Here is an 18,386-nt window from a genome sequence, read left to right as displayed (position 1 = left end):
TGCATGACATCTTTTGTCCTACCCTCCCATGGCAGCAGGGTCCTATTGGAAACTAAGGGATATTAAGGCCTCCTTTTAATAGAGTATTGGACCAAAGCATTAGCACTTAGTGAATACATGAACTCCTCAAACTACAGTCATCACCGGGAAGTGTCTCGACTATTGTCACTCTGGGGTTGCCGGATTATAACATGTAGTAGGTGACTATAACTTGCAAGATAGGATCAAGAACTCACATATATTCATGAAAATATAGTAGGTTCAGATTTGAAATCATGGCACTCGGGCCCTAGCGACAAGCATTAAGCATAGCAAAGTCATAGCAACAACAATCTTAGAACATAATGGATACTAGGGATCAAACCCTAACAAAACTAACTCGATTACATGGTAAATCTCATCCAACCCATCACCTTCCAGCAAGCCTTCGATGGGATTACTCACGCACGACGGTGAGCATCATGAAATTGGTGATGGAGGATGGTTGATGATGAAGACGGTGACGGTTTCCCCTCTCCGGAGCCCAAAACGGACTCGAGATGTGCCCTCCCGAGGAAGAACAGGAGGCGGCGACGGCTCCGTATCGTAAAACACGATGAATCCTTCTCTCTGATTTATTTTCTCCCCGAACGTGAATATATGGAGTTGGAGTTGAGGTCGGTGGAGGCCCAGGGGGGCCACAAGACCAGAGGGCGCGCCCCAAGGGGGTGGGCGCACCCTCCACCCTTGTGGCTAGGGTGTGGGTCCCCTTCGGTTGATTCTTTCGCCAATATTTTTTATTTATTCCAAAAATGATCTCCGTAAAGTTTCAGGTCATTCTGAGAACTTTTATTTCTGCACAAAAATAACACCATGGCAATTCTGCTGAATACAACGTCACTCCGGGTTAGTTCCATTCAAATCATGCAAATTAGGGTCCAAAACAAGGGCAAATGAGTTTGCAAAAGTAGATACGTTGGAGACGTATCATCTCCCCCAAGCTTAACCCATTGCTTGTCCTTAAACAATTCAGTTGATAAACTAAAAGTGATAAAGAAAAACTTTTACAAACTCTATTTGATCTTGTTGTTGCAAATATGTAAATCCAGCATTCAAGTTTTCAGCAAAGATTATGAACTGACCATATTCGCAATAACATTTAGGTCTCACATTTACTCATATCAATGGCATAATCAACTAGCGAGTAATAATAATAAATCTCAGATGACAACACTTTTTCAAAACAATCATGATATGATATAACATGATGGTATCTCGCTAGCTCTTTCTAAGACCGCCAAACATAAATGGAGAGCACCCCTGAAGATCTAGGGCTGCCTAGACATTGTAATTCATGGCAAAAGAGATCCAGTCACAGTCATACTCAATATCAATTAATAACAACACATACAAATGACGGTGGTGCTCTCTAACTGGTGCTTTTTATAAGAGGATGATGACTCAGCATAAAAGTAAATAGATAGGCCCTTCGCAGAGGGAAGCAGGGATTTACAGAGGTGCCAGAGCTCGAGTTTTTGAAACAGAGATAACTAATATTTTGAGTAGTATGCTTTCATTGTCAACATAACAACCAAGAGATCTCGGTATCTTCCATGCTACATACATTATAGGCTAGAATGGTAAAGTTTATACTCCTCCACCACCAACAAGCACACTCCACGGCTAGTCCAAAACAACGGGTACCATCCAGCTAACAACAACCCTGGGGGAGTTTTGTTTGCAATTATATTTTGATTTGATTTGAGCATGCGACTGGGCATCCCGATTACTAGCCATTTTCTCGTGAATGATGAGCGGAGTCCACTCATCGTGAGAATAATCCACCTAGCATGGAAGATATAGACAACCCTAGTTGCTACATAAGCAATTCGAGCATACAAAACAGAATTTCATTTGAAGGTTTAGAGTTTGGCACATGCAAATTTACTTAGAACGGTAGGTAAATACCACATATAGGTATGTATGGTCGGCTCATATGGAACAACTTTGGGGTTTATGGAAGTGGATGCACCAGCAGTATTCCCTCTTAGTACAAGTGAAGGCTAGAAAGAGACTGGGGAGCAACCAACTAGAGAGCGACAACAGTCATGAACATGCATTGGGATTAACCAACAATGAGTGCAAGCATGAGTAGGATATAAATCACCATGAACATAAATATCGTGGAGGCTATGTTGATTCTGTTTCAACTACACACGTGACCATGTGCCAAGTCAAGTCACTCAAATCATTCAAAGGAGCATACCATCCTATCATACTACATCGCAACCATTTTGATAGCATGTTGTCACGTAAGGTAAACCATTGTAAACTCCTAGCCAATTAAGCATGGCATGAGTAACTATAATCTCTAATTGTCATTGCAAACATGTTTCATTCATAATAGGTTGAATCAGGAACGATGAACTAATCATATTTATAAAAACAAGATAGGTCGAGTTCATACTAGCTTTTCCTCATCTCAATCATTTCATCATATATCATCATTATTGCCTTTCACTTGCATGACCGAACAGTGTGGATAATAATAATGGTGCACGTGCATTGGACTAGTCTGTAATATGCAAATATTTATCCAAAGGAGAAGACAAGGTAACATGGGCTCTTTGTTAGATCAACAATAATGCATATGAGAGCCACTCTTCATTTTCATCGTGGTATTCTCTCTCGACCCCCAAAGAAAAGAAAAGAATTTCAAACAAACACACTGAAATGTTTTTGGATTTTTTGTTTTTCTAAAGGAAGTAAAACAAGAATGAGAAAACCTATTTAGACGAGAAAGCTCCCAATAAGCAAAAGAAGAACGAGAAATCTTTTGGGGTTTTCTTTCATACTACTACTAAGTAAACATGGAAAGTAAACTAGCTAGAAGCTACAACTATTTTTTTCTCAAAGTTTTTCAAACACAAAGGAAGAAAGAGAGAGAAAGAAAATAAACTAGCATGGATATTACAATGAAAAAGTATGAACACCGACTAATAGGACGAGTGTGTGAACATGAATGTAATGTCGGTGAGAAATACGTACTCCCCCAAGCTTGGGCTTTTGGACTAAGTTGGTCGAAGCCCATGGTTCAAAGTATCCCTCTCCGGTGTACTGAGGAGGAACTTAGGGTTCCACTGGTTAGTAAGCTCCCTGCGGCTCCCATTGATAAATGGACTCCTGATAAGGATCAGGTGATTGCTCTGGCTCAGGATCTGGGGATCGTGTCCCCTCCCGGAATGCGTGAATATCCGCGGGCAAAACAAAGTACCTGCCTAAATGAATGTCGAACAAAGTAGGTGCAGGCAAGGTAATAATCTGAAAAGTATCCTCGCTATACCAGGTTATAAGTGAGTCTCTTTTCCTTATCATAGCGAATAAACTTATGTGCTACCATGATTTCATAATCTAAGTATATAGTGGGTAGCAACTTCTCCTCTTTTTCATCGTGCCTAATGGGTATCTGGAAGCGTCTAACAAGGCGGGAGGCGAAGATACCTCTGAAAATAGGACCCTTTGTATGGTTAAACTCAACTATTTAGCAATCATAGTGCCTAGACTGAAAGTTCTATCACGAAGTAAAGCATGGCGCAAAATGGCAAGGTCAGGAGCACTAAGGCCTCCACTGTCCCTGTGACCAATTAAACATCTACCCGCAAATAATGAGTAGTAGTGTAGAACAGGAAAATGTAAAGTAGACACTCTTGCTTCCAACACCTTTCTCCTTTCCCCTACGGTAACTTCATTAATAAAACCTTCCACATCACTAGGACGTGGTTCCTCGACTCTGCCCTCAAAAGCTAATTTGCAAACCTCACAAAAATCATAAAGCGTCATCTCCTTATGCTCATCATATTAATAAAATTCTACCGCGGGTGGTGATCTCCTAGCATGAAAATGAAAATTTTGCATGAAATTATTTGTGAGTAGGAGGTACTGATCACACTGGTCGTGGAGGAAGTCGGTGATGCTTGCATTCTCAGCCAAGTAATAGAAATCTTCATAAATTCCAGGTGCATCCAAGAATGCATCACTTGGCCATTCACACGGCCGAACCTCCGCAATGCGAGGAAGGTTATACTTGGGTTTTTCCTTCTCTTCATTTTCTTTTTCCTTTGAACCCCGGCTCGAGGAGCCTCTCAACAATCTTCTCATCATTTTCTCCCTCTGAATTTTTTTGAAATTTTTAGCGACTCAAAATAAAAGTGAACCAAGCTCAACAAGATTGATAGTAACTACTCCTACAAGTTCCTAGAGGCTATATCATGCATCAAAACTACTTTGGACCATATATATTTGACATGTAAGCTCAAAAAAAGGGTCACCTCAGCAGCAAGAATTTGCAATAAATAAAGCACTAGAAAAAAACTAATTAGACCATTGGAAGAGTCACATAGCGAAGTACAATCCACCAAAACAGTTTTGTGAATCGAGCTTTGAGCAAGGAGATTGAAAATGGCAGAAAAATGAGCAAGAACATGAGTTTGAGCTACGGGATGATTTTTCTAGAGGAACATGAAGTGGATGTTGCTGGAATAAGTAGAGGGGACACATGTGAGGCCCACAAGACAGGTGATGCGGAGCATCCCACGCTCATCCCCATGTACACTCTGACTACTCTCCAAGCCCCAAGAGGACATATGACGAGACCTCGAACATACGCCATTGGACACAAGGTGAACTCGCTCCTCTCCGAATTGTCACTTTCCACATGTGAGACATGGCTACTACCTCAAACATATGTGTTATGCATGACCAGGAACCAAGAGGAAGGCCATGGAACAACTAGGAGCATTGGACAAGACAGCAAGGACACCAAGCGCGAGGAACAAGAGGAAGAGCTGCCAGGAAGCTATAGCTCTTGGACGTCTGACGACCTCCGGACGACCGATGATCTCCGGACGTTCGACGCCTGGAGACTCCACCAGCCAGATCGTCTCCAGTCGAGGCAACCTACAGCGCCCGGACGACCGCCAGACACCGGACGTCCTACACTCATCAGCGCCCGGACGACCAACGCCGACCGGACGTCCGACACTACTCGACCAGAGCCAAAACATCGGAAGTCCGAAGACTTCCGAGCAAACGGACGCCCATGAGCGACCGGACGACCGACAACCGTGGACGACCGCCACGTGTCTATGCAGAGAGATCGGGCCCGAGGCCCATGTATCCCTCTCCTACTTACCCCTTCGTGGACCTAGACTATATATACTCCTCCACCTCCTCCTAGTTAGGGTTAGCATATGTTTAGCTCATTTGAGATAGAGCTTTGCTCATCCATACGGATCTACTCCTCGCGAGAGACCGCGGCCTCTTCGGAGAAGATTCATCTTGGATTCAAGACCCCATTCATGGGATGACCCTCAAGACCTCCTCATGGAGATGAACTAGCTACTTGTATCGTCCTTTGTTGGATTTAGATCGTGTATCCCTTTGTGTTCATGGATCTAGCACATGTGTGGCCATCTCTTGTTGGTTTGAGTGATTCTCTCGTGTATCCCCTCGTGATTTCCCTCGCGTTTTCTCTCGTGTTCGTCCTGTTCTTCATAGGATCCCTTCCAATCGTGAAAGATCGGGCATCTAGGATTCTACCCTACATCATCTTGGATTAGAGCAAGGTTTATCACAAATTTGGAGCTCCTACCCCTCTTTTTGTAGCCTAATTTTCTTGTATTCTTCCCCAATTTCGAAAATCCCCACCAAAAATAGTCTCAATTTTTTTTTGTGATTTGTTGGTTTGATGATGTTTTGTTGATTTTGATCCATGGATTTGCTTGGTTTTGAGTGGATCTAGCATTTCCCCAAGTTTCCCCATCTTTTATCCACGAAATCTCTTCAATTTTGACCCCAAAATCCCCAATTTCCACCAAAAAGCGCGTCCCGAAATTCGCATCTCGCGTTGACCCAGACCCACCAGACGACCGACACTTCATCGGACGTCCGACACCCAAGAACCATCGAATGACCGACCATCACCGGACGTCCGACACCCCCGTTCCAGTACCAAAACATCAGATTTTCGGCCTTTTTCGGACGTCTGTCCCGCGCTCCAGCCACCGGTCGTCTCACCCTTATTGGACGTCCGGCCCCTGTGAAAACTGAGTTCGGCTGATTTTTGTTTCGGCCATAACTAATTCATGCGAACTCTGATTTTGACGTTATTTAGCTCGTTTTGAAGCTATTCACATCCCATATCCCAAAAAAATACTTCCAACATCATTTGACTCCATCAAATTTTCCGAACTTTGGCATCTTTGCCTAGGCCTTCCACCACATCATCCGCTACACCACCACTGACTTCTGCAACCTAACCAATTTTGCTTGCCATAGCATTAGTGGGTGCTTGAGTAGTGATTCGAGTCTCCTAAGGTGTTTCGGCTACTTAGGGACGGTTACTTCCGCATAACCTTGCCCACTATACATTTCACCAACCCAACTTAACCCAATTGTTGTTTGAGCTTGTTTGAGTTGTGGCTTGTATCTCCTAAGGTGTTTTGGCTACTTAGGGACGGCAACTTCAACTCCGACACGTGTATAGTCCATCATTCCACTTCCACATTGCCAAGAGCAAAACCACCACCGCTTTCCGCTACCACCATTTGACATTTGACATTTGAGATTTTGAGTTTGCGGTTTTTCTGTTTCCTAAGGTGTTTCGGCTAATTAGGAATGGTTCTACATCAAAAACACCGCCACTCATCATTGCCACGAGGTCATCATCGACATGGACCACTTCATCATTTTGACACCATCAACCGTAAGCAAGGAACGGTAACCCTGACGACATCATTGTACATGCCCCTTGCAATTGCATTGTTAACCCCTAGCCCATTTTGCGTCACTTGCCTATCGAGACTAGCCATTGAGTATTGCCGGCAACGTTACTTGTGCACATTAGTGATCTAGACCTCCCATTGCATACATACCATATCATATTGGTATCATCATATCATATCTTGTGTCACAAGTTTGTTCCCGCATATACAATTCCTATCTTGGTTTGTGCATTGTGCAAAAGTGGCCATACAAAAGAAAAGCTTTTAAGCAAAGAAAAAGAGTGAACAAAGAGCTTGTAAGCAAGTGCCATAGAATCATACCACATTGCATATAAGATTGTCATATCCGATCATCTAGGATCATCTTGTGAAACACCGGGAACCATACATACATAGCATACTTGGAATAGGAAGTTGCTACATTTTTGTCTCCTATAGGTTGTGCACAAGTGTCGTATCCACCTATTGAGCAATCGTGCTAGTGTCTCTCTAGAGTTGTGCAACAAGAGCATTTTCCGTGGATTCCACATTTTGAGCTCATTCCTTGGTTGCACGACCCCATTTATCTATCCGTGTGTGTGTTTCCATGTGCTACATATCGCTATTGGTCTACTTGTTTCGCTTGCGAATTTGTGAATCTCTTTCAACATTATTGACTCTTGCTAACATTTTGCATCAAAAAATTTTGCCACTATCCTCACCGAGCTCCACCATAAACCTTACTTGTGTAGGTGTGAGAAATTGACAAGATCTGTACCAATTGTGCTATTTCCTTGTTACATCATTGAGTGATCATTGATCCATTTTCAACATCCGTCAAGGTACATTTGGTATAGTTCTCTCCTTTCTTCCACTCATATTTGCTCGAGTCTTGTGATGGATAGGAAAGGCATTTCATCTCCGGTCTTCGAGAACAACGACGGCGTGAACAACTACATCACCAAAGCGTCCATCTTCGATCTACAACGACAAATGCAAGGCGCACGATCAAGATTGCGAGAGCGCATCGAGAACCTCTCCATCGACATTCGTCACTCCGAAGCAAGGAAAAGGGACTACATCGACAACAAGCTTTCCGCACAAAAGGACGATCAAGATGCAAGGATGGAGGAGATTCGGGCCTTAAACAAGTCTACTTCCCCTTAGTCATCTTCAAGGAGGCAGCGGCCAAGTCGATCATCTTCGGAGCGCCCAAGCGATGCAAGTGCAATTCATCCATGTCCACATCTACATGGCAACCACCATCACTTTCGTGATCCTCATGAAGGGCAAGTCACCTCCAAGCATCATGTGCACGACGATGATGAATACCATCGAGCTCAAGTATGACAATGGCACCATCATCATGAAGATGCTCGCCAAGCACAAATGTACAAGTCCCAACAAGCCCTACTTCATGATAAGTCCAAGCTTCATGAGAAAAAGAGAAGACCACGAGGCGAGCACCACCAAGACAGAGCTATGGCTACCACCACCACTTCGGCATCTCCACCAAGTTCTATCAAGGCATCTTTACCTTTGGACGTACGGCATCTTCTCCTACTTACCACGAGTACGCCTATGATGTCTACTACACAACCTTCTTCTTGTAGACGTTGTTGGGCCTCCAAGTGCAGAGGTTTGTAGGACAGTAGCAAATTTCCCTCAAGTGGATGACCTAAGGTTTATCAATCCATGGGAGGCATAGGATGAAGATGGTCTCTCTCAAACAACCCTGCAACCAAATAACAAAGAGTCTCTTGTGTCCCCAACACACCCAATACAATGGTAAATTGTATAGGTGCACTAGTTCGGCGAAGAGATGGTGATACAAGTGCAATATGGATGATGGATATAGGTTTTTGTAATCTGAAAATATAAAAACAGCAAGGTAACTAATGATAAAAGTGAGCGTAAACGGTATTGCAATGGTAGGAAACAAGGCATAGGGTTCATACTTTCACTAGTGCAAGTTCTCTCAACAATAATAACATAATTGGATCATATAACTATCCCTCAACATGCAACAAAGATTCACTCCAAAGCCACTAATAGCGGAGAACAAACGAAGAGATTATGGTAGGGTACGAAACCACCTCAGAGTTATTCTTTCGGATCGATCTATTCAAGAGTTCGTACTAGAATAACACCTTAAGACACAAATCAACCAAAACCCTAATGTCACCTAGATACTCCATTGTCACCTCAAGTATCTGTGGGCATGATTATACGATATGCATCAAACAATCTTAGATTCATCTATTCAACCAACACAAAGTACTTCAAAGAGTGCCCCAAAGTTTCTACCGGAGAGTCAAGACGAAAAGTGTGCCAACCCTTATGCATAGGTTCATGGGCGGAACCCACAAGTTGATCACCAAAACGTACATCAAGTGGATCACGTGATATCCCATTGTCACCACAGATAAGCACGACAAGACATACATCAAGTGTTCTCAAATCATTAAAGACTCAATCCGACAAGATAACTTCAAAGGGGAAAACTCAATTCATCACATGAGAGTGGAGGGGGAGAAACATCATAAGATCCAACTATAATAGCAAAGCTCGTGATACATCAAGATCGTGCCATAGAGAGAACACGAGAGAGAGAGAGAGAGAGAGAGAGAGAGAGAGAGAGAGAGAGATCAGACACATAGCTACTGGTACATACCCTCAGCCCCGAGGGTGAACTGCTCCCTCCTCATCATGGAGAGCGTCGGATGATGAAGATGGCCACCGGTGAGGGATCCCCCCCCCCTCCGGCAGGGTGCCGGAACAGGCTCCCGAGAGGTTTTTGGTGGCTACAGAGGCTTGCGGCGGCGGAACTCCCGATCTATTGTTGTCTTTGATGGTTTTAGGGTATATGGGAATATATAGGCGAAAGAAGTCGGTCGGGGGAGTCTTGAGGGGCCCACAAGACAGGGGGGCGCGTCCAGTAGGGGGCGCCCCCCCACCCTCGTGGCCACCTCGAAGCTTCCTTTACTTCAACTCCAAGTCTCCTGGATCACGTTCGTTCCAAAAATCACGCTCCCGAAGGTTTCATTCCGTTTGGACTCCGTTTGATATTCCTTTTCTTCGAAATACTGAAATAGGCAATAAAACAACAATATGGGTTGGGCCTCCGGTTAATAGGTTAGTCCCAAAAGTAATATAAAAGTGTATAATAAAGCCCACAAACATTCAAAACAAATAATAATATAGCATGAATGCTTCATAAATTATAGATACGTTGGAGACGTATCAGCCTACAACGGCTTCAACAACAAGGCAACCACCTACAAGCGAGGGAGACACTTCCATCTTCGGAAGCCCCTCAAGAAAGATGACCGAGCATGGGAAATTCCCTTCGGTCATGGAGACGAGCTACGAGGTGCCACATCATATGGGCCTCCAAGAACAAGACAGTGACAAGGAGGTTGAGCATGGGACTATCCCTTCAACCAAGGTGGCAATAGGAGTTGAGCATGGAGACATTTGCACCAACATCTCTCCGACACCCACATATGAAGAGATGCCCCAAGTGCCATGTGAGGAGAGCCACTACCACATGAGTGACATGAGTGACTCCACCATACGTGACATTGAGAGCATTTCCTATGAGAGGATGAGTGTGACCACCACTAGCCCCACACATGAGAGCATGCCACACACCCTATGCGAGGTTGAGAGCCATTTGAGTGACTCCACCAACCATATGAGTGTAGCATCCAAGAGGGAGTGAGTGAGCCACAACACTTAGTGAGTGAGGTAGTTGACACGACATGTGAGGCCACTATGATTTCTAACAACTTAACCTCTAATCCAAGGGTGTTTTGTTCCTTGGTGATAGGTCTCCTACATGACGACTTGCCTATCCTCTATGAGTCCATCCCTCCAATGGAGATGATGATGGCCATGGTGGACGATGATGCACCCCCCACATGGTTCCATCAAGATGAAGATGACAATGAGTGGATCTTCGACACCTCACCAACAACACATGAGCGACGCTCCATAGGTAACATAGGTGATGGTGCTTCTCTTTTCCCACTAGTGGACTCTCTTGACATCGATTGCTCCCATGATGGTGATAACCCTATGGATTCATCACATACTATGTCTTGTTTCGATATGCCACCATTTATGATGAATACGATGATGAGTGTGTTGAATTGCCTACTTGTGATGCTATGCTCCATAGGGTATCATGTGGAAATTCTATTGGTCACTTCATGTTTGACAATCCTTTGAACTCGTCATATGCTATGAATGAGATCTCTCATATTGTTTCATCACAATGTCAACATAGTACCTATGCATGCCCCATTAAAATAAATCCCATTTGCACTTATGGCATAGATGACGAGATGATGGTCATTGGCTTTCGTTTTTCATGCGATGATATTGCCATGCTTACTTTACATGATTTGCGCAATTCATCTACTATGCCATGCCATGATCACATAGAACCAAATATGCTTTGTTTTGGATGTTTTCAATACTCTCCATGTGATGCTTCCACTAATGATCATGAGGAGACCCCCATAGTTTCCTCATACATACTAGGAGATCTTGATGCATTCCATAACTTGCATGATTACCATGATTGTGTGCACCATATGCGCGCATTCCATGAATAACAATTCTCTAGATATTTCTCATGATGCATTACATCCTTTGAGTCTCCATTATGAAATACATAACAACAAACCCATAATGATGGATGACATGTTTCTATATCACGCATCTCATTTATTTGAGCATTGTATATTTTGTACTAACCAACACAAGAACGTGCGCATCATGATGGATGATATGTAAATATACCACGCACACATAATTTTCCCTTTGTCTTTGTTTTGTGTAGGTACTCACGTATACTCATCAACATCTCAATCCCAAGAGTTGACGAAACGAGCTCTCGAGAGCAACGACAATTTGGGATCACATGGATTGTCCTTCCCACCGTTCTCTTCACGCAACGACTACACGCATCTCTTTTACTTGTCTCTCACACGGCTATGGGATATTTACCACTTGTCACATTATGCCCATACTATCATGTTCACTTTGCATGTTATGCCTATTTACATGATTTTGCCATGCAATTGTGACCCTTGCTTGCATCTACCCATGACTTACCATTATTCTACTTCTATGTGTATTTGCATGCTTGGTGGAGATACTTATAGCTATTGCCATGATTTCTTTGTGCCCCATGCTATTGTTGATTCTTGTGTTGGGAGAGTCATGATGTTCCATTGCTATTTACCTAGGACTTCTTGCCAATACAATGATGATACTTTCCTCATATCTTGCTTTCATGCTTGTTATATGACATGTGAACTGTTCATGCCCACTATTTGCACCCATGACATGATTGCCATGATTACCTCTAGTATGTTGCATCTTCGCACTACTAGCTTGCATGACTTGATTCATATGATTGTTTGCTTTGTTGCATCACCCATGTTCCACTCTTACTTTCTTTCTTGGGTTGATGACATATATGTTGATGCCTCTCACTTAATTTGTCATGATCATTGTCTCTTGTCTCCATTAGTTGCATCTCTCATATCACCTTGTATTGAGTGACAACTTGCTATGCTTATTGATCATGGAGACTTAGACATATTACTTGTGAAGCATGATTGTTTACTTGAGCCTATTGTATTTGGTTGTTCTCACATCATATGCCTCCATTCTATGCAATACACTTGTTTGGTATCTTACCACACGAATGTTAGGTTTTGCACTTCCGCTAACCTCATTTGTTTTTTCGAGTGTTTGTCATGTTCTTTCATTTTAAAGGATTCACAAGGCGGTACAATCACGAGACATTTTGGTTATGAGAAGGCATACATCATGTGCAACTTCAACATCTTCGGGAAAATTCATGAGGTGAACTCCTTCCCTTTGAGCCATCCTCACATACGCACATTGGACGGGTCATTCTTTCATTGTTCTCTCCTTCTTCTTGTCTACATGTTATATCTATCGGATGGAGGAGCAACATTGGAGATGGACCCTTGGGACCTTCAAGTTGAGGAGCGCTCGGACTTATTGGATGAACCTTCGAACCTCCACTCATGCCACGACATCGAGCGTTGGTACATCAACACTCCTTTGACACATTGCACCAACATATCCATATTTGTTGATTGTGCTCACACATGTCATGCTCGATGGACATATCATACACATAAAAAATTTGCATCTTATGAGTGGATTGACACACATTATAATTGCCTTGTTGCATATTGTATTCCCATGTCATCCATGATATATGAGCTTGTGCACTTCCTTAGCAAATTTGTTGTGATCTTCCTTGAAGGCATATTCATACATCATGATCATAGTGTCCACCATCAATTGCATGATAGCATACACATATTGAGCATCCATTGCCATATTCATGCTATTGATAAACCATCTCCCTATGACATCATTTTACACAATGGTAAAATTTGTCGCTTTGTGCACCATGCTAATTACCCCATGAATGCTTTACGTATCATTCTACATCTTTTGGATAAGCATCTTGTGCCTTGCCACGCACTATCTCTTCACACGGACTCACGCTTAATTGATGGACACTTTGTGTGCGCTAACCATTGTATTTCCGAGTGTCGCTTGTGTTTGCTCATTTTGCATGTACCACATACCGGAGACACCTTGGAGTACTTGGACTGCGTCATGCCTTCAACTTCGTCCAACTACAAGTCCATCCATGACAACTGTTTCCATGGTGATGAGGATCACGATCTAAGGTCGGATCTTCCCCAAGGGGGAGGGGGAGATGATGCGGACCATCCCACATTCATCCCCATGTACACTCCGACTACTCTCCAAGCCCCAAGTGGAGATATGACGAGACCTCCAACATACGCCATTGGACACAAGGTCAACTCGCTCCTCTCCAAATCTTCACTTTCCACATGTGTGACATGGCTACTATCTCAAACATATGTGCTATGCATGACCAGGAACCAAGAGGAAGGCCATGGAACAACTAGGAGCATTGGACAAGACGGAGAGGACACCAAGCGCGAGGAACAAGAGGAAGAGATGCCAGGAAGCTACAGCTCTCGGACGTCTGACGACCTCCGGACGACCAATGATCTCCGAACGTCTGACGCCTGGAGACTCCACCAGCCAGATCATCTCCAGACGAGGCAACCTACAGCGCCTGGACGACCACCAGACATCAGACGTCCAACACTCATCAGCGCCCGGACGACCGACGCCAACCAGACGTCCGACACTATCGGACTAGACACAAAACATCGGAAGTCTGAAGACTTGCGGACAACCGGACGCTCGCGAGCGACCGGACGACCGACAGCCATCGGACGTCCGACGCTTGTCTGCGCACAGAGATTGGGCCCGAGGCTGTATCCCTCTCCCACTTACCCCTTCGTGGACCTAGACTATATATACTCCTCCACCTCCTCCTAGTTAGGGTTAGCATAGGTTTAGCTCATTTGAGATAGAGCCTTGCTCATCCATATGGATCTACTCCTCTTCGAAGAAGATCCATCTTGGATTCAAGACCCCATTCATGGGATGACCTTCAAGACCTCCTCATGGAGATGAACTAGCCACTTGTATCATCCTTTGTTGGATTTGGATCGTGTATCCCTTTGTGTTCATGGATCTATCACATGTGTGACCATCTCTTGTTGGTTTGAGTGATTTTCTCGTGTTTCCCCTCGTGATTTCCCTCGTGTTCTTTGTGTTCTTCGTAGGATCCCCTCCAATCGTGAAAGATCGGGCATCTAGGGTTCTACCCTACATCAACAGGGGGGCGCACCCAGGGGGTAGGGCGCGCCCTCCGTCCTTGTGGCCCACTGGTGATGCCCCCTAGTGTGTTCTCAGTGCAAGAAATTCTCAAATATTCTATAAAAAAGTCATACTAAATTTTCAGGGCATTTGGAGAATATATTTTTTTCGAGACATTTTTTCACGGATAATTCAGAAAACTGACAGAAAATACTTTTATTTATTTATTTATTCTAAATAACATAAAGTGAAAAGTGTGTACAGGGAGTTGTGCTTTATAAATTCATCCATCTCATGCTCATCAAAAGGAATCCATTAACAAGGTTGATCAAGTCTTATTAACAAACCTCTTTCAAATAACATGAAAACCGGAGAATTTTCGAATAACACTAGGTTACCTCAACGGGGATATGCATGTCCCCAACAATAAGAATGTGATATTTCTTTTTGATAGTAGGAAGACGGAATTCAAAACCTCCAATAGTAATAGTTGAAATTTTTCCAACAGAATTGATACTATGAAGTTGAGGTTGTTTCTTTGGGAAGTGTACGGTATGCTCATTACCATTAACATGAAAAGTGACATTGCCTTTGTTGCAATCAATAACAGCACCTGCAATATTCAAAAAGGATCTACCAAGGATGATCGACATGCTGTTTTCCTCGGGAATATCAAGAATAACAAAGTTTGTTAAGATAGTAACCTTTGCAACCAGAAAAGGCACATCCTCACAGATACAGATGGGTATAGCAGTTGATTTATCAGCCATTTGCAAAGAGATTTCACTAGGTGTCAACTTATTCAAATCAAGTCTACGATATGAAGAGAAAGGCATAACACTAACACCGTCTCCAAGATCACATAAAGCAGTTTTAACGTAGTTTCTTTTAATGGAGCATGCTATAGTTGGTACCCCTGGATCTCCTAGTTTTTTTTGGTATTCCACCCTTAAAAGTATATTTCGCAAGCATGGTGGAAATTTCAACTTCTGGTGTCTTTCTTTTATTTGTAACAATATCTTTCAGATACTTAGCATAAGAAGGCATTTTAAGCATATCAGTCAAACGCATACGCAAAAATATAGGTCTAATCATTTCAGCAAAGCGCTCAAAATCCTCATCATCCTTTTTCTTGGATGGCTTAGGAGGAAAAGGCATATGAAAGATCATCGATGTCGCCTAGAGGGGGTGAATAGGCGCTTTAAAATAACTATGATTTAGGCTTGAACAAATGCGGAATAGACCTAGTGGTTAATTTGTCAAGCACAAAACCTACAACAACTAGGCTCACCTATGTGCACCAAAACCTTATGCTAAGCAAGATAAACAACTAGGTGAGAGCAACATATATGACAAGAAACAACATGGCTATCACAAAGTAAAGTGCATAAGTAAAGGGCTCGGGTAAGAGATAACCGAGGCACGAGGAGATGACGATGTATCCGAAGTTCGCACCCTTGCGGATGCTAATCTCTGTTTGGAGCAGTGTGGAGGCACAATGCTCCCCAAGAAGCCACTAGGGCCATTGTAATCTCCTCACGCCCTTGCACAATTCAAGATGTCGTGATTCCACTAAGGGACCCTTGAGGGCGGTCATAGAACCCGTACAAATGGAGACCCTTGGGGCGGTCACCGAACCCGTACACTTTGGCAACCCTTGGGGGCGGTCACCAGAACCCGTCAAATTGCTCGGGGTGATCTCCACAACCTAATTGGTGACCCTGATGCTTTCCAGGAGATTTACACAACAATGATTGAGCTCCGAACACCACCAACCATGTAGGGCATCAAGGCACCCAAGAGGAACAAGCTCAAGGGTACCAAGCACCCAAGAGAGATAAGCTTCTCAACTTGAAACTTCTACATATCACCATGGAGAACTCAAACAGATGCACCAAATGCTGAAAAGGCACATGGAGTGCCCAAGTCCTTCTCTCCCAAATCCCACCAAAGCAACAAATGCTAGGGAGGAAAGTGAGAGGAAGAACGAAGAAGAGAACATGAAGAACTCCAAGATCTAGATCCAAAGGGTTACCCTCACATAGAGGACAAAGTGATTGGTGGAAACATAGGTCTAGATCTCCTCTCTCCTTTTCGCCAAAAACTAGAAAGAATCCACGGAGCGATTGAGAGATAGCAAGCTCGAAGCAGGTCAATAATGGGGAGCAAATGCGAGCTCAAAGGATAGGGTCCATTGGGGAAGAAGGCCCCCTTAAATAGGCACCCCTGAATCCAACTGTTATGCCCACTGGTTGTGCACAAGCGATACTACCGCTTGGAGGAGCAGTACTACCGCTTAGAGAAAACAAGCAACAGAAACAAGCACAACCATTGAAACACAAGCGATACTACCACTCAGGGGTGCAGTACTACCGCTCTACTACTGCTTAGAGAAAATAGGCAACAGAAACATGCACAAAAGACTTTGCCCAACCGGTAGTGTCAGCGGTAGTCCACAACGGAAGTACCTCATGCGGTACTAAGCGGTACTACCACTTGGGTGCTGCAAAATAGCCCAAGCAAAATAGAAGAAACAGGTTGGACCAAAACAGTCACAACATTTGCATATGAGCTCCAAATTGAGCAAACTCAAGCTTGTTGGATAGTTGACAAAGAGGAAGGGGAGGTATGCCTAAGATATAGAGGAGAGAAACCTCCAAAAGAGAAGAACCGGCATAACCTCGAACATCGAAAACATCATAGAAGATGCATGTGAACACCTTTTTCAATGAACTCAAGCTTGTCATCAAGATGAACATAAGCTCTAAATCTCACAAGGAGAAGAACCAATAAAGATGATGCAAGGATGCAATGGTTTGAGCTCTCTATGAATGAAACGATCAAGCTACTCATCAAGAGCCCCCTTTATCAATCCTATAACCCGGTCTTCCAACTACCACCATGAGACCAGTAAAGTAGGAAACCTATCAAGGGCAAACTTTTTCCTTGCACATAGTCCACTTGAGCTAGATGATGACGATCTTGACTCCCTCAAGTTGGACCACCTTTCTTGATTGTGTTGGCTCGATGAAGACTAGTTGATGCTCCCCCATATCCACTATGGGTGAGCCACTCTTTGGCACATCTTGATAAGTTCATTGACACCACAATGGACGGCAAGCTTTTGATCTCTTCGTTATGCTCCACTTGACCTTGCACACCGCACCACTTGATGTCATCCTCTCCATGGGTTGTATGATATCTTCTTCTTGACGCAAGCCTACGGAAACATACCTAACTCCACATATAGCACTCTCACGTAGACCATGGGTTATTACACAAAGTGCAATGGACAATGCTTACCATACCATGGGATCACTTGATCCCTCTCGGTGCATCTTGTACGGTTTGTGTGTTGATCAACTTGAATCACTCTCTATACTTAGTCTTGATCAACCTTGAATCTTTCCAAACCTCTTCATTTGGATGATGTCTTGATGGTAAACATGAATGATCACGCAATCTTCTTCTTCAAGACATGCCTGCAATAAGCTCAACACTCACATGCCCAATCTTTGGATAATTCCTTAATAGCACCTTGGTCAACTCATAAACTCCTTGAAACCAACACATGGACTTCAAGAAATGCCTATGGACAAATCCTTCAAATATAAATCAATGCAACCATTAGTCCATATAGAATGTCATCAATTACCAAAACCACACATGGGGGCACCACATGTTCTTTCAGCATGGGTTTCTGAACCCATGGTTTTCTTTCTTTACCATGTTTCCTAGTAACGAAGTCTCTCTTATCATAATGTTGATTCTTTGATTGTGGGTTATCAAGATCAACATCAGGTTCAATCTCTACATCATTATCATTACTAGGTTGAGCATCAACATGAACATCATCATTAACATCATCATTGGGTTCATGTT

Source organism: Triticum dicoccoides, chromosome 2B, assembly GCF_002162155.2.
Source record: "Triticum dicoccoides isolate Atlit2015 ecotype Zavitan chromosome 2B, WEW_v2.0, whole genome shotgun sequence".
NCBI classification, from domain to species: domain Eukaryota; kingdom Viridiplantae; phylum Streptophyta; class Magnoliopsida; order Poales; family Poaceae; genus Triticum; species Triticum dicoccoides.
The sequence above is the reverse complement of the archived record's forward strand: the minus strand, read 5'-3'. Positions refer to the sequence as shown.